This window comes from Odocoileus virginianus, chromosome 20 (genome assembly GCF_023699985.2).
Source record: "Odocoileus virginianus isolate 20LAN1187 ecotype Illinois chromosome 20, Ovbor_1.2, whole genome shotgun sequence".
NCBI lineage: Eukaryota > Metazoa > Chordata > Mammalia > Artiodactyla > Cervidae > Odocoileus > Odocoileus virginianus.
In genome coordinates, this window is record NC_069693.1 from 53,558,355 (window position 1) to 53,580,227 (window position 21,873).

Consider the following 21,873-nt stretch of genomic DNA (forward strand, 5'->3'; position numbering starts at 1 on the left):
GTGGGGCAGAATGTTTAGAATTTGAATTGTCCAAGGCAGACTCTTGAGACTCAGTCTCTGCTTTTGGATCCCATCTCACTGAATCTGAGTTTGGGGGCGTTGCTTCTCCTGCCTGTATCTCAGTATACTCATCTGTATGAAGTCGGCGCTGTTTTATTGCTCAGATTTTTGAGTTGTGAGAATTCAGTGAATGATGAACAAAATTTTCGTAGGGTGACAAGTCATGTAAATTCTCAATTAACTATTACTATTATTTCTTTATAATAAAGAAAAGTAAAGAGAGAAAGCTCTTTACTTTGCCCCTTCTCTGTATCAGAAATCTGTGAACTTACTACCTGGTATTATAGGCATCTTTTTGCATCTCAGGTAGTTTAAGCAACATACCCAAAGTCACAGAGCTGCTCACCTCCTCAGCTGAAATTTAAACATAGCTGAATTTAACTTGAATTTCAATTAAACTTGATTATAAACCTGGTTGCACCCCTAAGTCCTTATTCCTTCCATTATACTGTGTTAGATTGTTCAGAATATTTTCACTCAAAATGCAGTTCCCCTCATACAAACACAACCCATGACCTTAACCCTTGGCATTGAGCCTTGGTGTAGCCTTCTGACTGCCTTGATGTGGCAGAAAGAAGTTCAGTTCAGTTCAGTCACTCAGTCGTGTCCGACTCTTTGTGACCCCCATGGGCTGCGGCACTCCAGGCTTCCCTGTCCATTGCCAACTCCCAGGGTTTACTCAAACTCATGTCCATTGAGTTGGTGATGCCATCCAACCATCTCATCCTCTGTCGTCCTCTTCCCCTCCTGCCTTCAATCTTTCCCAGCACCAGGGTCTTTTCCAATGAGTCCGTTCTTCCCATCAGGGGGCCAAAGTGTAGGAGCTTCAGCTTCAGCATCAGTCCTTCCAATGAATATTCAGGACTGATTTCCTTTAGGATGGACTGGTCTGATTTCCTTGCAGTCCAGGGGACTCTAAAGAGTCTTCTCCAACACCACAGTTCAAAAGCATCAACAAAGGGACAAAATCCAAGTTTGGGCCTCTGATCTGGCTTTGGCAGAGGTTAGGCAACCAAAGCCAGCTGTCAGGAGCTGGTGAAAGAAAATCACGAGCAAAGGACCCGGGGATGCAGGGGAGCATCCTCAACACAGAGGAAGGGACTGGGTCAGAGTGGAGAGCAGCCGGCCAAGAAGACAAGGCAGCAGTGACAAGACAGTCAAGACCTCTCCCTGTGGGACTGAGGGTAGCCAGGACATTAAAGGAACCTGGTTGAGGGATGATGAAAGGATACAGACAAATGAATGAAGCCAGGATGGCTTTAATCCAGAGTATTGGCCCTCCAAGGCTTTGAGGTCTTCTCTGGTAGCCATACCCCTTCCTAGGTCTGCCCCCAACCCCAAGGAGTTCAGAGATGGGTGCGGCCGCTGGGTCTCAATTGAGACCTGTCCTACTTGGGGCCCGTGTGGGGCGATGCTGTGGTCAGGTTCTCAGCACAGTGTATCAGCCCACATAGATGAAAGCTCCCGCAGCCCCACTGCTGATGCATTTGCCCAGGGGAGCCGCACGCATGGGGCCTGGGGGAGGGTGGCCCAGAGCTGTGCTGTGCCCCCCCACCACCCCGCCCTGCCCCACACCGAGTCTGTTACTCTTGGGCCCGGACTAAAGGGGGCTTAGGTTTCTGCACGTTTCATGTGGCGTCTTTCAAAAATTGAAATCCACTTGAAGTGGTTTGGGTTTTTCTCCTCCCCGCCTGGTGCTTGCTGCAGAAAAATACCTTCAAACACGGGCAGCGCTGCTCTGCGCCTGTCCCCGAGCGTGTTCAGAGGAACCCAGGGAGCCACATCAAGCCTCCGGGGCTGGGGCCCTGCCTGCCTGCCCCGCTCCGGCAGAGGCTTTCTTCCCCCACCACATCCACCTACTTTCCCCTCCAACACTGGCTCATATGGGCTGCTTCTCTGGGAAACAAACCATCCTTGATTCTCCACACGGACTTCGGCGGAGAAGCCGGAGGCCGTAGCAGGGTCCCATATCCGGCCTGGACCCCTGTTTTGCTCTTGGAGCCGGGGGGGAGGGCAGCAGGGAGGTGGAGGGGACCCTGACTCCTCATCCTGCCAGGCCTTCTTGGTTTTTCTGGGTCTCCACCAAGCTTCTTTATGCCCCCATTTCTAACATCTTCAAAGGGACACATTCAGTCCTGTTGGCTAAAGAGCCAAAAAGGCTGGATCGATGCCCCAAGTCACGGCCTACAGACCACCGTGCCCTCTTCCAGTTCATATTTTACACCGTGGTTCCTCCCTAAGCCACAGACAGGTATACTGTCAGCATCGACAGTCAGCCCGCCCCCAGGTCAACAGATCTGTCACAGGCGAGAAGAGAACCAAGCCAGGGCTCAGGGTTATTATTTTACTAACTTAATTACCCAGAGTCTGTGATGTGCACTCAGGAGTTCACAATTATCGGGATCGGGGGAGCTCAGGAGGGTGGGTGATTCAAGGCTTCCCTGGTGGCTCAGATGGTAAAGAATCTGCCTGCCGTGCGGGAGACCCAGGTTCGATCCCTGGGTCGGGAAGATCCCCTGGAGAAGGAAATGGCTACCCACTCCAGGAATCTTGCCCGGACAATCCCATGGACGGAGGCGTGTGGTAGGATACAGCCCATGGGACCCTAAAGAGTCAGACACGACTGAGCATCAAACAACCACAAGGCAGGTCCCTGCAGGGGCCGCGGTGACGTGGCTCAGGGGACCTCTGTCTCCCAGGCTCGCCTTGGAGGTAGAAAGTAGGTCTGGGGAGCTCGGAGTTCATCACTTCCCTCCTCTCCGTGAGCCAGCCCTCCACCCCCGCCCGCCCGGGGCGATTTGCATGAGAGGAAGTCAGAGAGGCCGGGACAGCCCCCTGGCCTTGAAGTCGCAGGCCACAGAGGAGGAAGATGAGACAAAACCGGAGTGATTACCACTCTGCTCTGGGCCCTGAACTTCACCGGGGTTTCAAAACGACCGTATCTTCACCATGACCTTGTTTCTGCACGAGGAACCGCAGGGTACCATTAATCACAACTAGTTTGTGGATTAAAAAAAAAAAGACTCGGTGACAAAACAGGGGCGTTGGCTGAGTGGGGCTGGGAGCTGTGGTTCAGGTCTCTGCTGCTCCCCCGCCCCGTCTCCCAGGAGAGGGACAGGTGGGCACACTCCAGGCCAGGCTGACGCCCTCCACCCCTGGGGGCTGCAGCCTCTGGGGGCAGACAGCCAGCAAGACAGCGTGACTCTCTCAGGCGGCCAGACCCTCTCTGGGGCCATTCAGTGCCCACCGGCAAACACGAAGCCGTCCTGGGGCAGGCAGCGGTCTCAACAGCATTTTTGTGCTCTGGGTTAGGTGACAGACCTTGGGGTTAAAAGTAATCAAAGGTTGTCTTTCACAAAGACTTGGGTAAGAAAAGGCAGAAAGAAGGGAAACAGGCAAACAGCAATGAAATATATGCTTTGAGCCAGACTCAGCTTGTGGCTAGGGGCTGTTATCTCCCTAAATTCTCGCACTCTGAAGAGAGCCTGATTTTTATTCCCATTTATCAGGTAGAGAAAGAGAGGCTGGAAAGGGTGAAGCCACCTGCCTAGAGTTATACTGCTAACAAGTGACAGAGGAAGAAGTCTAACCTGGAAAAATCTGACCGTAAGGCTTGTGAGTGGGATCTTGTCTCCACTTCTCAAATCCCCCTCCCCATCCCCTTCCCCAGAGCCGCCAGTGCTTCGGGATTTATTTCTCTGGATCCATGAGGCAGAGACTGGTCGGGCTCCCTGCTGTGAGGGTTCTTCACAGCTTGATTCGTCTCGGCTGAGAGTTTTGGCTAATTATCTTGCCTGGTTATTGTCTTTCTTTTTAATATTCATTTATCTAGCTATGGCGGGTCTTCACTGCAGCACGCAGGCGTCTCTGGAGTTGTGCTACAGGGGACCGGCGGCTGCAGCACACAGGCCTAGTTGCCCCGAGGCAGGTGGGATCTTAGTTCCTAGACCAGGGATCAAACCCGTGTCCCCTGCATAGGAAAGGGGATTCTTAACCACTGGACCTGCAGGGAAGTCCCTGCCCAGTTGTTTTCAATTAGGCCAGCAAGCCTGCTCTTTCTTCCGTAATTTTTAAGCAGACCCATGCCTGTTGCAGCAAACTTCTGGCCTAGTTTTCCTGCTGAAGTGTGGTTCCTAAGAGGAAAGGAGGGTGCTGATGGCTTCCGTGTCTCGTCTTCCAGCGTTGTGCAAAGCGTTTACTGTGCACTATCTAAATTCACGTTCATAACAGTCCCGCACGGCCAGCGCCCCTGTTACTGTTCCCATTTGACACATGAAGAACTTGAAGCCTCAGTGAGGAAAAGTTGTTCATTTGACCCAAATCATGGAGCTGGGACCAAAAGATTCAATTGTCCTGCAAGCCTATGCTTTCAACTTCCAGGTCCCAAAGGTGGATGGGTGTCTGCAGCCTATCCTGACTATGCAGTTTACTATATAGATAAGGGATTGTTGCTCAGGTGGGACTCGGAATCCGGTGGTGAAGCCTGATCAGTAAATAATTACAGTGACTCATCCATTCAACCACGATTCATTTAGAGCCTCCCTGTGCTCAGCTGGGAATGTATGAAGTCTCTCGGGAGCCAGGGGTGACACCCTGTGAACGTGTCTAACTTCTTGCTCGGGTTGTATGAGTGTCCCTGGTTCACGAATCTCTCTCTAGCAAGGCAGACAGCAGGGTCTGGTTTAGTGCTATACCTGCCAAGCCCAACACACTGCTTGTCACGGAGTAGCTGTTGAATTAATGTCTATTGAATGACCTCATTTATAAATGGATCCACCCGCCCAACTCCTCGTGATAGTCCCAAAGTGGGAGTACTGTTGAAGTTTGGCCGTGTAACTCCTGCCTAAGTAATAAAAATGCAGCATCACAGATGAAGGGAAGAAGATCTTCTTAATATCAAGCATATAGGTCTTTCCAGAGAGACTGCCCCAGTCCAACCATTCCACGTTCCGCCGTGTTGCTTTTTCCTCTGTTACCTTCTCTCTCTCTCTCTCTCTCTTCTGTTAAAGCCTTCTGGGGCGCTCGCCCCTCTGCTCTGGTTGCCCTCATATCCTACCTACGAAGACTCTGAATCCTAGGCATGTTACTCACTCTTCTCTCAGAGTCACTGGGCTGACAGGTCCGGACTGGGGGAACCCAGATGAGACAGAGAGGCGAGAAGAGACTGGGAGATGAGGGAGAGATGGGAGATTAAGGAAGGAGATGAGAGAGGGGTTGACGGGCAATTTACGCGCTTCGTGTGTGGTTGCTCAGTCGTGTCCGACTTTGCGACCCTGCGGACTGTAGCCCACCAGGCCCCTCTGTCCATGGGATTCTCCAGGCAAGAATACTGGAGTGGGTTGCCATTCCCTTCACCAGGGGATCTTCCCCACCCAGGGATCAAATGCAGATCTCTTTCATTGCAGGGAGATTCTTTACTGAGACATCAGGGAAACCCCAATTAAAGAATATTGCAGTGGGTTGCCATGCCCTCCTTCAGGGGATCTTTCTGACACAGGGATCGAACCCGTGTCTCTCAGGTCACCTGCACTGGCGGTTCAGTTCTTTACCAGTAGCTCCACTTACGTGGGAAGCCCTAATGTGCTTTGGAATCATATTTAAGGTTAACATACCAGCTTTACACCTTGACATTTTGCCCATCATCTTACAGTTAATAATTTTGAGTTAAACAAAGGGAATGCACCCTTATCTAATTGATCAATGGAGATAACGCTCTTGAAAATTATAAATAATAACAATCCTTTTCATTCATGGAATATTCGTGTGTACCCGGAATGTATTATGCTCAATGGCAGATGGGGAAATTCATGAGAATGAAAAGATTACTCAATCTTAAGAAAAAGGAAGGACACTAGTGTCTAAGTTCTTCAGAAACTGCCATCATTATTTCCCACCCCACCCCTCAATACCATTCACCCACCCCACTGGCTTGTAGAGAAAATGTGGCAGCCCTCTCGTATTTGGGAGAAAATCACCCACTCAGTTGCAAAGCCGAACCACATTCCCATCGGAAGAGCTCAGGGTAGGGTAATCACTGAATCCTCTCCCAGAGTCCCCCGGAGAGCCTGATTCAGAGCCGATTCTGCTCTAGAGGGCTGGGGATGACTATAAGGGCCCAGCAATGCCGCCCCTACCTCTGGGCACACCTCCCACCCACCCCCATTTGGCTCATTCTGTTGTACCAGTGATGGTCAACTTCCGCCTCTAACATCTCCACACCCTGGCACATGCTCTGCCCTCTGCCTCTAGACCCCCTCCTCTCTGGGTTGAATGAACAGAGCGTCTACTGCCTGCGGCCCTTGGCCTACCAGATTTTGTCCGGAGGCTTTCTCCCTTGGTCCAGAGCATTTAGCTCCCAGAGCATCCTAGAATATTTCGGTCCCACGTCTGAGATCCTTGGTGTACGTTTTCTGTTGCTGTAGGCACAGAGCCCAGAGGACTATTTTGGACAGAGCTCGAGGCTGTGAGTAACTGAACAGGAGTTTCAGAATGTGGACGAGCCTGGTGCAGATTCCAGGTCTGATCCTTAGTGACTGGAGAGTTTTCTGCCCTCCAAACCAACCTCAGACGCTTCGTCTGTGAAAAACACCCACGCTGCCTGGTCGTCGTGACGATGGTCTCTGATGACAGAGGTGAAGCTCAGACAGTCTGTGGTCTGGAGTAGAGACCCCACACACGTTAGTCCCCTTGCCTGGCTGTTCTGTCCGGTGTGTGACCGCCTGGCTGGGGGTCGGGGGAACTGGTTTCTCTCTAAAGAACTGGAAAGGGAGCAAGGCTGAGCCTCATAGTCGTGCGGGATGTTTCCTGCAGCCAGTGCGGAATGGCTCCAGGCGGGTCCACGGAGCAGTTCAAGAAGGGCCCCATACTCTTGGACCCCCTCCACTGCCTAGGCAGGGCTCTGGCCTGGGGGTGACCAATGGGAGTGTCAAAGACATTGCCGCTCAGGCTCGGCTCCCTCATCGTCCCTTCTGCCCTGCAAAACCTTCTCGTTTTGTGAGCCTATTGCTCTCCCAGGCCCTCAGAAGTGGCTCCTCTGTGGCCGGCCCTCCGCAGCCCCTTTCTTTTCTATTTTTGCAATTTATTTTTATTTATTTGGGTGTGCTGGGTCTTAGTTGCAGCATGCGGGATCTTATTCCCTGCCCAGGGACCAAACCTGGGCCTTCTACATGAGGAGTAAGGAGTCTTAGCCACTGGTAAGGGCCAGAGACGCCCTCAAGGATTATGGGAATGTAGAGACTTGGCAGTTCTTCATTCATCCACTTCATTCATTCCCTTTCTAAATATTACTGAACAGAAGGTCCTGGGCTAAATAACCCTTAACTAGACAAAAAGGTGGGAGCCAGGGTACCTTACTCTGCCCATCTCAGCTTCCTCACCTGGTCACGGCCTGCCAGCTCTCTCCGTTCACCGCCCCTCACCTGCACCCCACGCCCTCCACTCAGTCTCCATGCCTCTATCTCAGGCCCTTAGAACAGCCTCTTCACCTTCTCCCTTATCCTGGTGCACTGGACTGTTCTCTGAGTCACCTTTCAAGAATGTCCATTTTGATCTGTGAGCCTTGGCTCTGCTGTTTCCCACTGGGAACTTGCATTCTATTAGATTAATAATTTCCTTTAAAAGAGCTCACTTATTTTTTTTTCCAACTTGGTCTTCCTTCAAGCAATATTATCCATGAAGCAAAGATTGGAGGCTAGTTGGGTATCATACCAGTGTGAGTTTTAAAATATAAGTAATACAATGAAGAGTGTTTGTTCCTATGATGTGTAAGGCTTTCAGGCCTAAGTACTACACTCCTTGGGCAACGCTAGCCCAGGAAAGACCATCAGCACTCATTTACTTACAGGCTCTTTATCCAGCAACTACAGTGTGTCAAGGAGTATTGGGGATACAGTTTTAAAATGACCAAATCCCTGCCCTCCTAGAGTTTCTGTTCTAGTGATACAATAGACAATAGAAAAATAAGATAGATGAGTCAAATGTATGCATGCTTTTAGTTGATAACAAATAATAAAAGAAAGAAAAAAAGAACAAAAATCAGGAAAAATTCAGTTGTAGTCAGATGGGTGCGGAGACGCTTCTGGAAGTAACATCACGATGGCTGCCCAAGGAGAACCCCAAGTTCAGTTCAAACTTGTTTTGGTTGGTGATGGTGGTACTGGAAAAACCACATGCATTAAGCGTCATCTGTCTGGTGAATTTGAGAAGAAGTATGTAGCTGCCTTGGGTGTTGAGGTCCATCCTCTTGTGTTCCATACCAACAGAGGACCTAGTAAGTTCAATGTATGGGATACAGCTGGTTAGGAGAAATTTGGTGGACTGAGAGATGGCTATTATATACAAGCTCAGTGTGCCGTTATAATGTTTGACGTAACATCAAGAGTTACTTACAAGAATGTGCCTAACTGGCATAGAGATCTGGTACGAGTGTGTGAGAACATCCCAATTGTGTTGTGTGGCAACAAAGTGGATATTAAGGACAGAAAGGTTAAGGCAAAGTCAATTGTCTTCCACTGAAAGAAGAAGCTTCAGTACTATGACATTTCTGCCAAAAGTAACTACAACTTTGAAAAGCTTTTCCTCTGGCTTGCTAGAAAATTGATTGGAGACCCTAACTTGGAGTTTGTCGCCATGCCTGCTCTTGCCCAGCCACAGGTGGTCATGGACCCAGCCTTGGCAGCACAGTACGAGCCCGATTTAGAGGTTGCTCAGACAACTGCTCTCCCGGATGAAGATGATGACCTGTGAGAAAGTGAAGCTGGGGCCCAGCGTCAGAAGTCTAGTTTTATAGGCAACTGTCCTGTGATGTCAGTGGTGCAGCATGTTTGCCACTTTATTATATAGCTAAGCAGAAAATGTGCTTAATCTTTGGATGCTGAAGGAGATGGATGGGCTTTGGAGTGAATGTGGCTGTTTAAAAAAAAAATACCTTCATTTTTTGGACCTGCATATTTAGGTGTTTTGGAACACAGTTGTTTCCTCCTTGAGTTTCAAATATAAGACTGCTATAGTCACATGACAATATTGAGAGGTGGAATCTTGTTTGTTACTGTCATTCCCATTCCTTTTCGTTTAGAATCAGAATAAAGTTGTATTTCAAATATCTAAAAAAAAAAAAGAAAAAAGAAAAATCCAGTTGTATTAAATAAGCTTCTGATTGTGTTTTCAGCTCAGCTCCCTCTCATCTCAGGCTCTGAAGATGGTTCCCACAATGCACTGTGTTCATAGTGCCCACAGTACACTGTGTCTGTAGTTCCCAGAATGTTCACAGGGCTTATCGTTCCCATAGTGCACCACGTCTGTAGTTCCCAGAATGCTCACAGGGCTTATCATTCCCACAATGCCCCATGCCTGTAGTTCCCAGAATGCTCACAGGGCTTATCATTCCCACAGTGCCCCATGTCTGTAGTTCCCACAATGCACTGTGTCTCTAGTTCCCCCAGTGAACCATGGCCATTCTCCCACAATGCACATGTGGTTGTATCTCCCCACCATCACTTGTTTGGTTGCTTTCTGCCAGGACCACCCTTCTCACATGTGCCTCTGGTTAAATCTGCTTTGTTTTCTCAAGTCCATGCGAACATCCTTCCCTGATGCCTGCTTCCCCTAGAATTAAACCTATCCTCCTCTGGGGACCTTGGGCCACGTCTGTAATAGCCAGTAACTGTCTGGCCCTCCTGTTGGGCCCCTTGAGGCTAGGATGTTTCCACCTTCATACGTGCTTCCCCACCCACCAACCAGAAGGACCACAGCATCCCTGACAGCCCAGAAGTCTCCCTACACCTCTGCTGTTCTTCTTGGGAGTTCTTAGCCACACCTTGGTATTTATGGGTGGTGGCTTGTGTATGGGGGTGGGGCGTGGGGGTGGGCAGGATGCCCAGCCCCTCTCTCTTATCATCTCGGCATCTTTTGGACAGTGCCGCCTCTTTTGAAAGGTTAGAAATGAATAATTCTATAGCAACGTGTCATTTAGAAAGTACATGCCCTCCCCCAGTTCTTCTCCCTGGTGAAGATGAAAAGACGGCGAAAATTAGGAGAACTTCACCCAGCAAGGCAGGGCAGGTGGTGTGACGTTCACTGGGACAAACCTGCAGTGGCATCCTTTCCAGACTCTGGCTACATGGACCCGGCTCCCAGGTTAATATTCTGTGCTTTCTCCAAGCTGTCTCCTCCGCTTCTTCACACTGTCCCTCCCCTAATTCCAGTCTCAGCTCCTCTCACCTGGGCCCCAGGATGCCCCAGGCTGGGTGGTAGGCCCATAAGAGACAGTACCCCATGACTGTGAGATCATGTCTCACACATCCCAGAGATATGGTCCTCCCGCGCTTTCGGCCAGAGGCCAGGGCAGTGGGACCAGTGTCCCTCAGCCCCACTCGAGACACCATCACAGTCAGCATCTTCTCCAGGGAAGCAAGTTTTCACATGTAACCACGAGCCCTTGTTTCATTGAGTAAAAGCCTCTTTCTTCCATCATTTCATTTATCTATTAATGATTTACTGACCACCTGCTACATGCCCTGTATGGCTCTTAGCACTGGGAAGTCGCTTGTGGACATAGCTGACAAGCTCCAGTGTTATGGAACCCGCCTTCTAGGCACGCATTAAATGAGCAAATACATAGTACAACCACACATTGTGATCAGGACTGTGGAGACAGTGTGGGGAGTTCATGGGGCCTCAGTGAAGTTCTGAGCTGATAGAACCTGAATCACACAAAAAACCCCGTACTGTTCGGTGGCTTTGGGTAGGAAGGTTGGGGGTGTGAACATGATGAAGGGATATAGGAACAGGATGTGCAAACTCCTCGCCTCGGAGGGAGCCTGGCACCTTCGTAGAGCAGAAAGGAGGCCAAGGGGACTGGAGCTCATCAAGGAAGGGAGAGCGCAGGTCAAGAGCAAGTTGGAGCCAGAAGGCCTGGTAGGGACTTGGCTTTTATTCCTAATGCCCAGGAAAGCCACTGGTGAGTTTCAGATGGAGAAAGACCACAAGTGGATGCTCAGCCTGGGGGTTGCAAGGATGCTTGTAAGAACATAGAATGGACGGAATTCTTTTTTTTTTTTAAGTATAGTTGATTTGCAGGGTTGTGTTAATTTCTGCTATACAGCAGAGGGGTTCAGTTATACACACACATACTCTTTTTCATGTTCTTTTCCATTATGGTTTAGCACAGGATATTGAGTATAGTTCCCTGTGCTGTAGAGTAGGACCTGTTGTTTATCCATTCTGTTTGCATCTGCTAACCCCGGCCTTCCCCTCCACCCCCTCCACCCCCTCCCACCCCTCCCCCTCGGCAACCACAAGTCTGTTCTCTCTGTGTGTGAGTCTGTTTCTGTTTCATAGATAGTTTCATTTGTGTCGTATTTTAGATTCCACATATCAGTGATATCATATGGCATTTGTCTTTCTCTTTCTGACTGACTTAGCTTTAGTATGATCATCTCTAGGTTCATCCATGTAGCTGCAAATGGCATTTTTCACTCTTTTTATGGCTGAGTAATATTTCATGGTATATATGTACCACATCTTCTTTACCCAGAATGGGAAGACTTTTTAATATTTCAAAATGACATCTGGGGAGACTTCTGTCCTTTCTGCCTGGGTGTGGTGGGGCTCTGGAGTCCTCCCAAGGGAGTCCACTCTGAGTCTGTGCTCCCCCTGCCAGGGGGCCCCAGCATCTGGTACCCTGAATCCGAGTCTCACACTGGATGAGGACCAGCAGAGCCTGGAGATCTTCGGGATGGAGAAGGGGTTTCCATAGTGTGTTGCTTGCCAGTAGGGTTGGGCAGCCTCTTGAGATCACACAAGCTCTCTGTGTTCCGGCCTGGCAGCCCTGCTGGGGCCTGACCCCTAAATTCCTCTGCATCCCCAGGGTCCAGCGGCTCCTTGTTCCTTCCCCAGAGGCTGCTGAGGGTCACTGACAGGGTGGGAGAAGGAGCCAGAACCCTGGACAAGAATGAATAGGCAGTTTGAGTGCCCACAAGTGCCCAGCAGAGACTTTCCTGAGAACAAACGGGCCTGGGAAGAGAAGCCCAGGCGCTGCAGGCTTCCCCCATCACAGGAAGAAAGGGGAAAGCATCAAAAGCAAAGAAAATGGGCTCAGACCCCAGAGAGCTCCCCTCGGAGCAGCAAGGACCACGGCCTTGTCTGCGAGCTGTGTCCCTGGGAGACGCCTGTCTGGGCTGCTCCCAGTGGGGCAGGGGTCTGACGGTCCTGGCAGGGCCCATCTCAAGGTGCTCTCTGGAGCTCAGCGCGTGTTTTGTGAGTAGATGGCACGCATGTGGGGACCCCAGAGCTCACAGCCCACACTGACATTAACAACCACAAATAACCCCGCACACTGCCCCCTGCCCCCAGAGGTCAACTGCCCTTCTCCTTTCTTAGGGAAATGTAGGCATCTCAGAGACTGGAGCCTGGGGCTTCCAGGCAGCTGAAACAGACAGAGGAGCCACAAAGCAGTACAATCTGGTCTATCTGTTTCAACCAAGGGTCCCCTTTCCTTGTCCTTTTAACATCTTAAAATGCTAGTGCTACCGAATTACTTGTGGACATCAAAGAAGAGCTTAAAGAGGAAAAACAAAGAAGCTGCACCCAAAGACAAACACTCGAATCCTGGTGGGAAGACCTTCCAGCCACTACTCGATACCTCTCTATGTCTCAAAAAAATAGCATCACTATCACATAGTTTTAAACTCTCCAGTTTTCACTAATAAGAACATTTTCTCATATCATTAGCATTCTTCTTCAACAGGATAATAGCTCATATTTGTTGAGAGCATAAAATGTGCCAGGCTGTGTTCCGCACGTCCATCCACCCGGACACCAAGGGAGACTTTATTATAGCACATTCACCTTAGAGCTGCAGAACCCAGCGGACACCATGGTAAAGAGCTCACCTGCGGTCCAGCAGAGACAGCCTTGCTAGGTCCACCCAAGCACAGCACAGTCCCCACTGTGAGCACTGTCCTTACACAGGGTGCTTTATGCTTAGTACCCCTATAGCCGGTGAAAATTGTCCTTTAAAACCTCCTATGATCACTATTAGGGCTGTCTCTGTAGTTTTTTTTTTTTTTAAGATGTATTTATTTTCTACCTGTGGCTGTACTGAATATGCGTTGCTGCTCATGGGCTGTGGGCTTTCTCGAGTTGCGGTGCGCGGCCTCTCGTTGTGGGGGCTTCTCTTGTTGCAGAGCCCAGGCTCCAGGGCCCGCCAGCTTCAGTAGTTGTGGCTTGGGGGCTCAGTAGTTGCGGCTTGGGGGCTCAGTAGTTGCAGTTCTCAGGCTTAGCTGCCCCACAGCCTGTGGAATCTTCCCAGAGCAGGGTTCGAACCCATGTCTCCTGCATTGACAGGTGGGTTGCTGACCACTGGATGCCCAGGGAAGCCTTCTGTAGGCATTTTTATGTCCTTAGGATAATTTCTGGGAGAATGAGGCAAAGTGTGGGCCTCGTATTTTTATTTTTATTCTGAAATAATGTCAGAGTCACAGAAACATAGCAAAAATAGTAAATAAAGCCCCATGCAATGATCATACCTTAAATAACCACAGTATGGTAGCAGAGTCAGGAAGCTGACTCTGGTGAGATGCTAGCAGCTGAACTAAATGCCTTATTCAGAAAGCATCCCTTTCCACACTCACTGTTTTATGTTTGGTGTATAGTTCTGTGACAGTTTATCCTGGCTATAGACTCATGAAAGTACCAGTGGGGAGAGTTTTAAGGCTTAAAGGTGTACTGTCTAAATTTTGCCTAGACTGTTTGCTGAGAATCATGCATTTGAGGATTGTACCCACTGGGTGCTGGCGAACAGACGTGGGAAGCAGTGTCTTGAACTTAGGACACGTGATCGGGCTGCCAGGAAACCTGGCTATCCTCGTCTAGAGAGCCAGGGCCACGTCCCCATGCCGGGGACAGGGCTTGTTACTTATCTCACTTTCAGCTCAGATAGGCTCCTGGTGCTTCTTTGCCCAGAGGGCAAGATGGTGGCCTGAATTAGTGGCAGGCAGGGTAACCATCTAGCTGTGGGTCAAGAAGGCTGAGCTTAAGTTCTAATATGCCCTTGGATAAGCCATCAAGGGGCCTGAAGTTCGTTGTCCTCGGCAGTAGAGCGCAGGGTGAAATGGATGCTTTTCAGGTTGGGGTGGGGGCTACCTGTTGTCCTCATCTTCCTCTGGGTCACTGCCGCTCATCAGGAGATCCAGCTAGCCGACGGTCACGGTTCTCAGTGTTGATCATCTCTCATCCCAGGTCCCCTGCAGAGGGCCGACACACGTGTCTGTCTTCCTGCACGCTGCCCCGCTTCCCACTCGAGGAGGAAATGGGCGCAGTTTACCCCCGGCAGTCTGTGGGCCCCGAGTCCAGCTCTGTGGCCACCTAGGCCTGCCTTCTCTCCCCTGCCTGGCCATCTCTCCCAGATCTGTACTGACAGTCGCAGATGCTGTTGTCCCCAGGCTGAGGGCAGCCCATCAGTCAAGAGTTTAGAAGTGGCTGTCTGTGACCCCCAGCTACAATCTCCAACAAACTCTGAAGATGAGCTCTAAGGCCCCTTCTGGCAGTCAAGCAAGTTTGCTATTGCTGTGAGGCAAATGATGCCCGATTTATAAAAGCATGGAGATCGGCTCCAAATGGATTTTTCTGGATGCATCAGATTTTTATTCATTCTGAAAAGGAGGCAGGTAGGGAATTTCACCGCTGTCACTTGACACAGGAGGTAACCATCTCCAAAAATGAGAAGAGAGTGTAGGCGAGTCACTTCTGATATCCACCGCGCCCCCAGATCCCAGACTGAAGACCTGTCCCCACAGAGGGCACGCCACAGGCCGGCGGCAGAGAGCAGGCTGAGCCATTTAACAGAGACAGCAGCGACCAGCCATTCCTGGACTGGGGTCAGCCCACGCTCTTCTGAAGTTGGTCAGGTGTGTGTGCTTGCGGATGCGTGAGTGGGGCTGTGTATGCAGCACGTGCTCAGTCTGCCTCTGTGACCCCATGGACTGTAGCCCTCCACCCTTCCTCTGTCCATGGGATTCTCCAGGTGAGAACACTGGAGTGGGTTGCCATTCCCTTCTCCAGGGGGATCTTCTTGACCCAGGGACAGAACCCAAGTGTCCTGCATTGCAGGCAGATTCTTTACTGCCTGAGCCACAGGGAAGCCCGAGCCCATGTACACGGTTACCTGATTGGATGTAAGAGACCAGGAGATAATTCGGCTCTTGGTTATATTCAGGAAGATGTTTTCGGGACAAAAAACCACTGAACAGTGGCAGGCAGGACCAGAGGGATATGACCCCTGGATCTCCCAGAGGCTTTACTTTTATTTTTCAGTATTTAGTTATTTTCTTTATTTGGCTGTGTTGGGTCCCAGTTGTGGCACGCGGGGTCTTTGCTGCAGTGAGCAGACTCTAGTAGTGGCACATGGGCTGCGCGGCTCAGTAGTTGAGGTGCACTACCTGAAGTCCATCTGATCGTACGTGTCATGAAATACTTTTTGAGTCTTTAAACATTTATTGGCTGCACCTTGTCTTAGTTGTGGCATGGTCTTAGTGGCCCCAAGGCATGTGGGATCTTCCCAGACCAGGGATTGAACCCAAGTCCCCTGCACTGTGAGGATTCCTACCCACGGGACCGCCCCGGAAGTCCTTTCCACTGGCCTTAGCTGGGCAATATCACAGTTCTCCTCACCAGCTTGAAGGCTGTACCACAGAGGTGAGTGAGCTGATTTGAGGGTTCCACCCCTGGAGTGTTTCTTCAAGCAAAGCAGTTAGGTTTTGCCATATATCAGAGGCAAGTTGACGAACTCAGAAAGGTCAGGCAAAATGATAAACGGTTGAGCTGGTATGTAAGTTCTGAAACAGGTCGGTCCTCAGTGGATCGGGTGCAGCGTGCAGGCAAGTAAGTTAGAAGGGTTAGATGTTAGAAGGGTCAGAAGTAGGAGAAAGTGTGATTTGGTGTAAAGGTGGTGAGCTGAACAGCAAGTTCCTCCAGGATGGCTCTCTCTGGGAGGGCGATCCAGAGATCGAGATTCTAGACCAGTCAGAAAAAGCAGAACCTCAGGGATGACCACATCATTCAAACCCTGAGCAAACCTTTTCCTTTAAAAATACATAACCACCGCCAAGATGTTCATTCCACCTGTAGCAGTTGACCAGATATAAGTAACTTAAGATCCAGCAAAACTCATCTAGGCACAAAGATGTTGCTCAGAGTATTATTTATAATGATAAAAACTGGAAACAAGTGTTTAGGAAAGTGGGGGTGATTACATAAAATGTGCTGTGATCCCTAGTCAGAGCATTACGAAGGTGTAGAGTGACACTCACGAAGAGAGTACTAACAGAGAAAAATACTGGTGGTACCATCTTAAATGACTCCACCAGCACGCAGTATCATAATCACAGGAATATGTATAAATTCTTCTGTAGAAAATTATTCCTAAATGTTGAATAAGGGTATAGTGGATTATTTTTCTCTCTTTGTTCAACTTGCGCTTTCAGTAAGGCATATGGATTACTTTTATAATGTAAATATACATGATGTGCTTTATTTTTTAAACAAAAAGAAAAACAAAGCACACAGTTATTTTTAAAAGGCTCACGGAGGCATTTTGCAGATGCCCCAACAACACTGGGACAGGTGGGAGGGGGCTTGACTGGGGGTAGGTATGTGCCGGGGATTCAGAATGAGGAGCCAGCCCTTCTGCAACTCATTTAGATGGGGGCGGAGGAGAGAAGGAAGGAAAAGAACCCCTAGGAGTCCTTCGGGGATGAGAATATAAAGAGATCTAAACGAATTAAACAAGCCTCAGTGCAGGAATGATTGCCCAGACCCCAGGTCCCCCAAACAGGACATGAGAGACCTTCTCAGGTCAAAAACACCTCCTTAGGAGCAGAGGGTGTCCCATGATACAAAGTCAGGAAGAGAGAGGCCGGGAGGAGAAGCAACTCAGAGGAGCCGAGGATGAAAGAGTAGGGAAAAAACGCTCCCAGGTGTGGAGGCCACCCCCCCAACCTTCCCCAGGAGGTGGTTAGAGGGGGGACCGGGAAGGAATTATATATAGATCATACCGCCAAGATGGGAGAAACTAGGGCAGGAATTGAAGGTAAGAGTGATCAACGGCATTTAAGTGAACCCTGGCCAGATCTTCGGGAAAAGTTGCAGAAGAAAGGCAAAGCCTGCTTTCTCCCAGGGAGAAAGCACCAAGGCTGGGCCGGTAACAGGCAGTCAGGAAACAGGAGGAGGGGGGTAAATATGTGAGTTTCATCCACGCAGATTCAAGGTCAGCGCACTCTGTCCAAATAAGCCCAGGATCCAAGTTCTGAGGCTTGTTGTTTCGCTGTGGTCATGGTTTTTGGAAAGTTAATCAGGAACAAGATCAAGAGGAGAGCTCCCTAGTCTCCATGAGGGCCGGATCATTACAGCTAAGAGTGCCCACCACATGCTAAGAGCTGTTACTGTCCTATTGAATCCATGCAAGAAACTCACAAAGTTGGCTTTCGTTACTTTCTTTTAAAACAGCTGTCATCTCTTAGAGCATTTTAGGGTCACTGCATAACTGAGTAGAAAGTACAGAGAGACTCCCCCATACCCCCTGCCCAATGGGTTTTATTTTTAACCGCCCCTCCCCCCCCAACCAAGACTTACAGAGCTCATGTAACTTTCCCACAAACTTGCAAATAGTTACGCTCAGGGGCAAGAACCGAAACCAGGCTGTTCACATCTTTTCATGTTGCGTGAAAAGCCTCATGCGGAGGCTGCAGACCGGGATTGGTGAACCACGGCCAGTGTCCCCGAAGGAGCCTGCTGACCAGCTAGGCATAGTTTTTCATGTTTCAATGGTTGGGGTGTGGAGAGAAGACATGGGAAGTACAGGAAATTCACATGTGGGTCTATGCACATCAGTTCCTTTTTTTTTGTATTGTTTGTGGCTCTTTGCACGCTACCAAGGCAGAATGGAGGCATTGCAGCAGACACCTTGGGGCTTCCTAGGTGGCGCTAATGGTTTAAAAAAAAATCCACTATCTAATGCAGGAGACGTGGGTTTGATCCCTGGGCTGGGAAGATCCCTTGGAGAAGGAAATGGCAACCCACTCCAGTATTCTTGCCTGGAAAATCCCATGGACGGAGGAGCCTGGCGGGCTACAGTCCATGGGGTTGCAGAGTTGGACATGATTGAACACGTCCGCAGACACGTTATGGTCCAAAATGCCCAGTCAGTCAGTTCAGTCACTCAGTCGTGTCCGACTCTTTGCGACCCCATGAACTGCAGCATGCCAGACTTCCCTGTCCATCACCACCTCCTAGAGCTTACTCAAACTCATGTCCATTGAAAGGCAGTGATGCCATCCAACCATCTCATCCTCTATTGTCCTCTTCTCCTTCAATCTTTCCCAGGATCAGGGTCTTTTCCAATGAGTCAGTTCTTTGCATCAGGTGGCCAAAGGATTGGAGCTTCAGCTTCAGCTTCAGCATCAGTCCTTCCAATGAATATTTAAGACCGATGTCCTTTAGGATTGATTGGTTGGATCTCCTTGCAGTCCAAAGGACTCTCAAACACCCAGAACATGCTCTATTTAGCCCTTTCCAAGAAAAGTTTCCTGATCATGCTTTACAGAGACGTAATTATTGCATTTACTGAATGTTCCTTTCAATATTGTTAGACTTCTGCTGGCTAGGATGGTGTAGACCAGTAGGCTTCCAAAGGATACTATCTTGGGGGCTCTTGGATCTCCCGTAAACCACAGCAAATCTCTCTAAAGGTTTCATAAAGTTTGGCTCCTGGGGAATATTTTGTTTGAAGAAAAGGTTCCACTGCTAAATAAACACACACTAAGTAGCTAGAATATCAAGCACTTTCTCATAGGAAAAAAAGTAAAATGCTTGTGATGAAAATTATGTCTAAACCCAGGTAAATGGGAGCAAGTAGCGTAGGCAAGGTCTACACTCAACTGAAGAACCACAGTGCAGAAAACTGGCCCGCCAGACCCGGGTAACTGCCATTCAGCCTGAAAATCACTCAGCTGGGTGGGGAGTGGGAGTCATCACGCCCAGCTCCTTCATTTAGAAGGAGAAGGTAGCAGTGACACCCCCCACCCCACCAGTGTGTTAGGGTTAGAGCCACCACTGGCCCCTGGTTTTGGCACTTTCTCTGCCCTTGTGATCCTGGGCATTTGCACTCATGGAGGTCATCGGGGATTTGAGTCTGATAAAATTTGTTGACATGGGTGTTATTATTTTTTTCCTCATCAGTGTATGTTCCTGAACACATCTCTGAAAGACAGGGACTTTTAAAAAAAAACCACAATCACATTATCATACGTAGACACAGTTAACAGTAATTCCCTAATGTCATAAAACTCCCAGTTGGTTTTCAGATTTCTGATTTTGACGCAGGGTGGAAGTTCAGGCTGATCAGGGTTTAGAATGCTTGTGTTATTACTCACTGGCCTTGTGACCTTCGGAAATCTGTATCACCTTTCTGAGTCTCAGTCTTGTCATCTGTGAAATGGGATGATTCTAATATCATCAGCGTTATTGTGAAGATCAGATGACACAAGTAAAGTACTAGGAAAATGTGAGACATGGTGTGTGCATATGTGCATGCTCAGTTGCTTCAATAGTGTCTGACTCTTTGCCACCCCATGGACTGCAGCCCTCCAGGCTCCTCTGTCCAAGTGGTTCTCCAGGCACAAGTGCTGGAGTGGGTTGCCATGCCCAGGTCCAGGGGATCTTTCTGACCCAGGGGTCGAACCCTCGTCTCCTGCATCTCCTACACCTCCTGAATTGCAGGCACTTAAATCACTGATGATGTTGATGATGATGGTGTCACCATTATAATCACGCACATTATTAGAGTTAGGCTCACTAGTCACCAGTCTGCTTAGGTCTGTGCTGTATTCACAGTGAACCTCTTAAGTCCTGGGACTCCCACGCCATCCCAGGCAGACCGGATGGTTAGTCACCCGAGTAAAGCTAGGCCACTCTAACAAGCTGTAAGAGATGGGCTGGTAACCCCAGCTCATGAAATCGACACAGAATTAACGGATTTCACAAACTAGTGTCTTATTCGGTTGATGCGGTCAGCAGGACTGCTGGGTGGGACCATAGACTCTCTATGAATAGGCACACATTGTTCAGAAACCTCAGACCTGACGCTCACCCTCACGGAGTTATGCGCTTTAGCTGCCCCCACCATTCCGAAACACAGTCTTCTCCACCCACCAGACTGATGACTGATTCCCAGCTGGAAAAGAAATGAGGCCCCTGGATATAATCTCAGCAGTTGCAAAATGCTGCAGCAGCATAGAGAAAGAATATAGAGTGTATGTAGTCTCATCCCCTCATCCTGGCAATTTATTAATTGCCAGAGCCAAAGAGGGCCAAAGAGGCGGGGTGACTTGTCCACCAGAGTTCAGCGACTTGGAGACAGCCTGAGCCGTGGCTGTGAGTCTCGCTGCTTTCTGCTGATGGCCTGACATGTACAGCACCAAATGGCGATGGGAAGTGGACCTGCAACTCTCTTTGCTTTGGATGGCCTCCTCGGCAAGGATCACACAGCCCCGAGAAATCTGTACCGACTGCCCGGCGTTGAAGCCTGACCAAAGGCGAGGAGGGACCTGGGGGCCCCGGGGCTGGAGGAGCCCCTCCCCTGGGAGGGAACATCTCTGGACAAATCTGGCCAGAGACGTGGAAACACCGCCTTCAAAAAGGGCGGCGGGAGAGCAGTCAGAGTTCGTTACCATCTGGAAACAGAATGACAGGATGATGCTGGGGACTGGCTGATGCAGTTCAGGTAGGAAGCCAGATCAAAGAGTTGAGGGGAAAAGTGCCCACTCTGGACCCTGCATTTTTAAAAAATTAATTTACCAAACATTTACTAAGCTTGTGTCAGGTACTGGGCTAGGTGCAGTAAGCAAGCCATTGTAAACAATTATGTTACTTGACTCACAGATCATGAAACAGTGGCAAAGATAGAAGCAAAGAAAAAATGAAAATATTCCAAGTTGCATTAGCTGTATGGTGGAAGAAGGAAGTAATAAAGAAACCAACTGTACCTCCAAAGAGGAGATTATTTTTTTTAGCTGAATCCAAAGAAATGCAAAAGAGTGAGTCATCTTAAGAAGGGAATTAAGAGAATTCAGGGTAAATTAAAAAAAAAATGTTCTAATTTCCTTACCAAACTCAGGGCATTGTATACCTAATGATAAATGTCTGATACAACTGATTTTTTAGGTAAAAGTTTATGGATTGACCACATATTTTAATAGAGACAGTCAACACCCCAGGTTGCATGTTGGTGATTTTTTTTTTTTAATCTTGGACTTGTATTAATTTCAGACAATCTGAACATCATGTAGAAATCAAGTGAATAACACTTGGCAGGATGAAACCATGTTCCCAGAGCTCAAATCCCCATCTTCAGAAAACAGTGTAAGATACCCTACTGAATGAAATCAGAAGATATATATATTTTTAAGTGAAAACGAGATGAAAAGGATTGAAAAAGAGCCAAGCGATAGTTAAGTTAATCTTCAGGGGAGGGAAAACATGTCAGAAAATGTAAACCAGATCAGTCCGACCCGTCTTACAATTCTGCAGAGGGAATTAAATTCCTATGGAAAAACAAGTCTCTGATTATGAAAGGATTTGACTGTGTAGAAGAATCTGGAACATCTACCCTATTAAAAATACTTGTAAAACCAGGGGAATCATGTCAGAAATTAGAGAGCTAAAACAAGTGGGAGAGTTCGGGCTGTCTGAAATAAAGTTATTATTTCAGATCCTGTATCATATTAGACTGCAAGGAAGAGAAAATTACTTTATTATAAA

General features: G+C 48.9%; 1 protein-coding gene and 1 pseudogene across 4 annotated transcripts in view; both read left to right on the plus strand.

Moving 5' to 3' along the window:
* Positions 1-21,873, plus strand: part of MAF (MAF bZIP transcription factor) — a 358,645-nt gene that overhangs the window by 303,749 nt on the left and 33,023 nt on the right. The gene's annotated exons all lie outside the window — the stretch shown is intronic.
* Positions 8,391-9,085, plus strand: LOC139029776 (GTP-binding nuclear protein Ran-like; annotated as a pseudogene).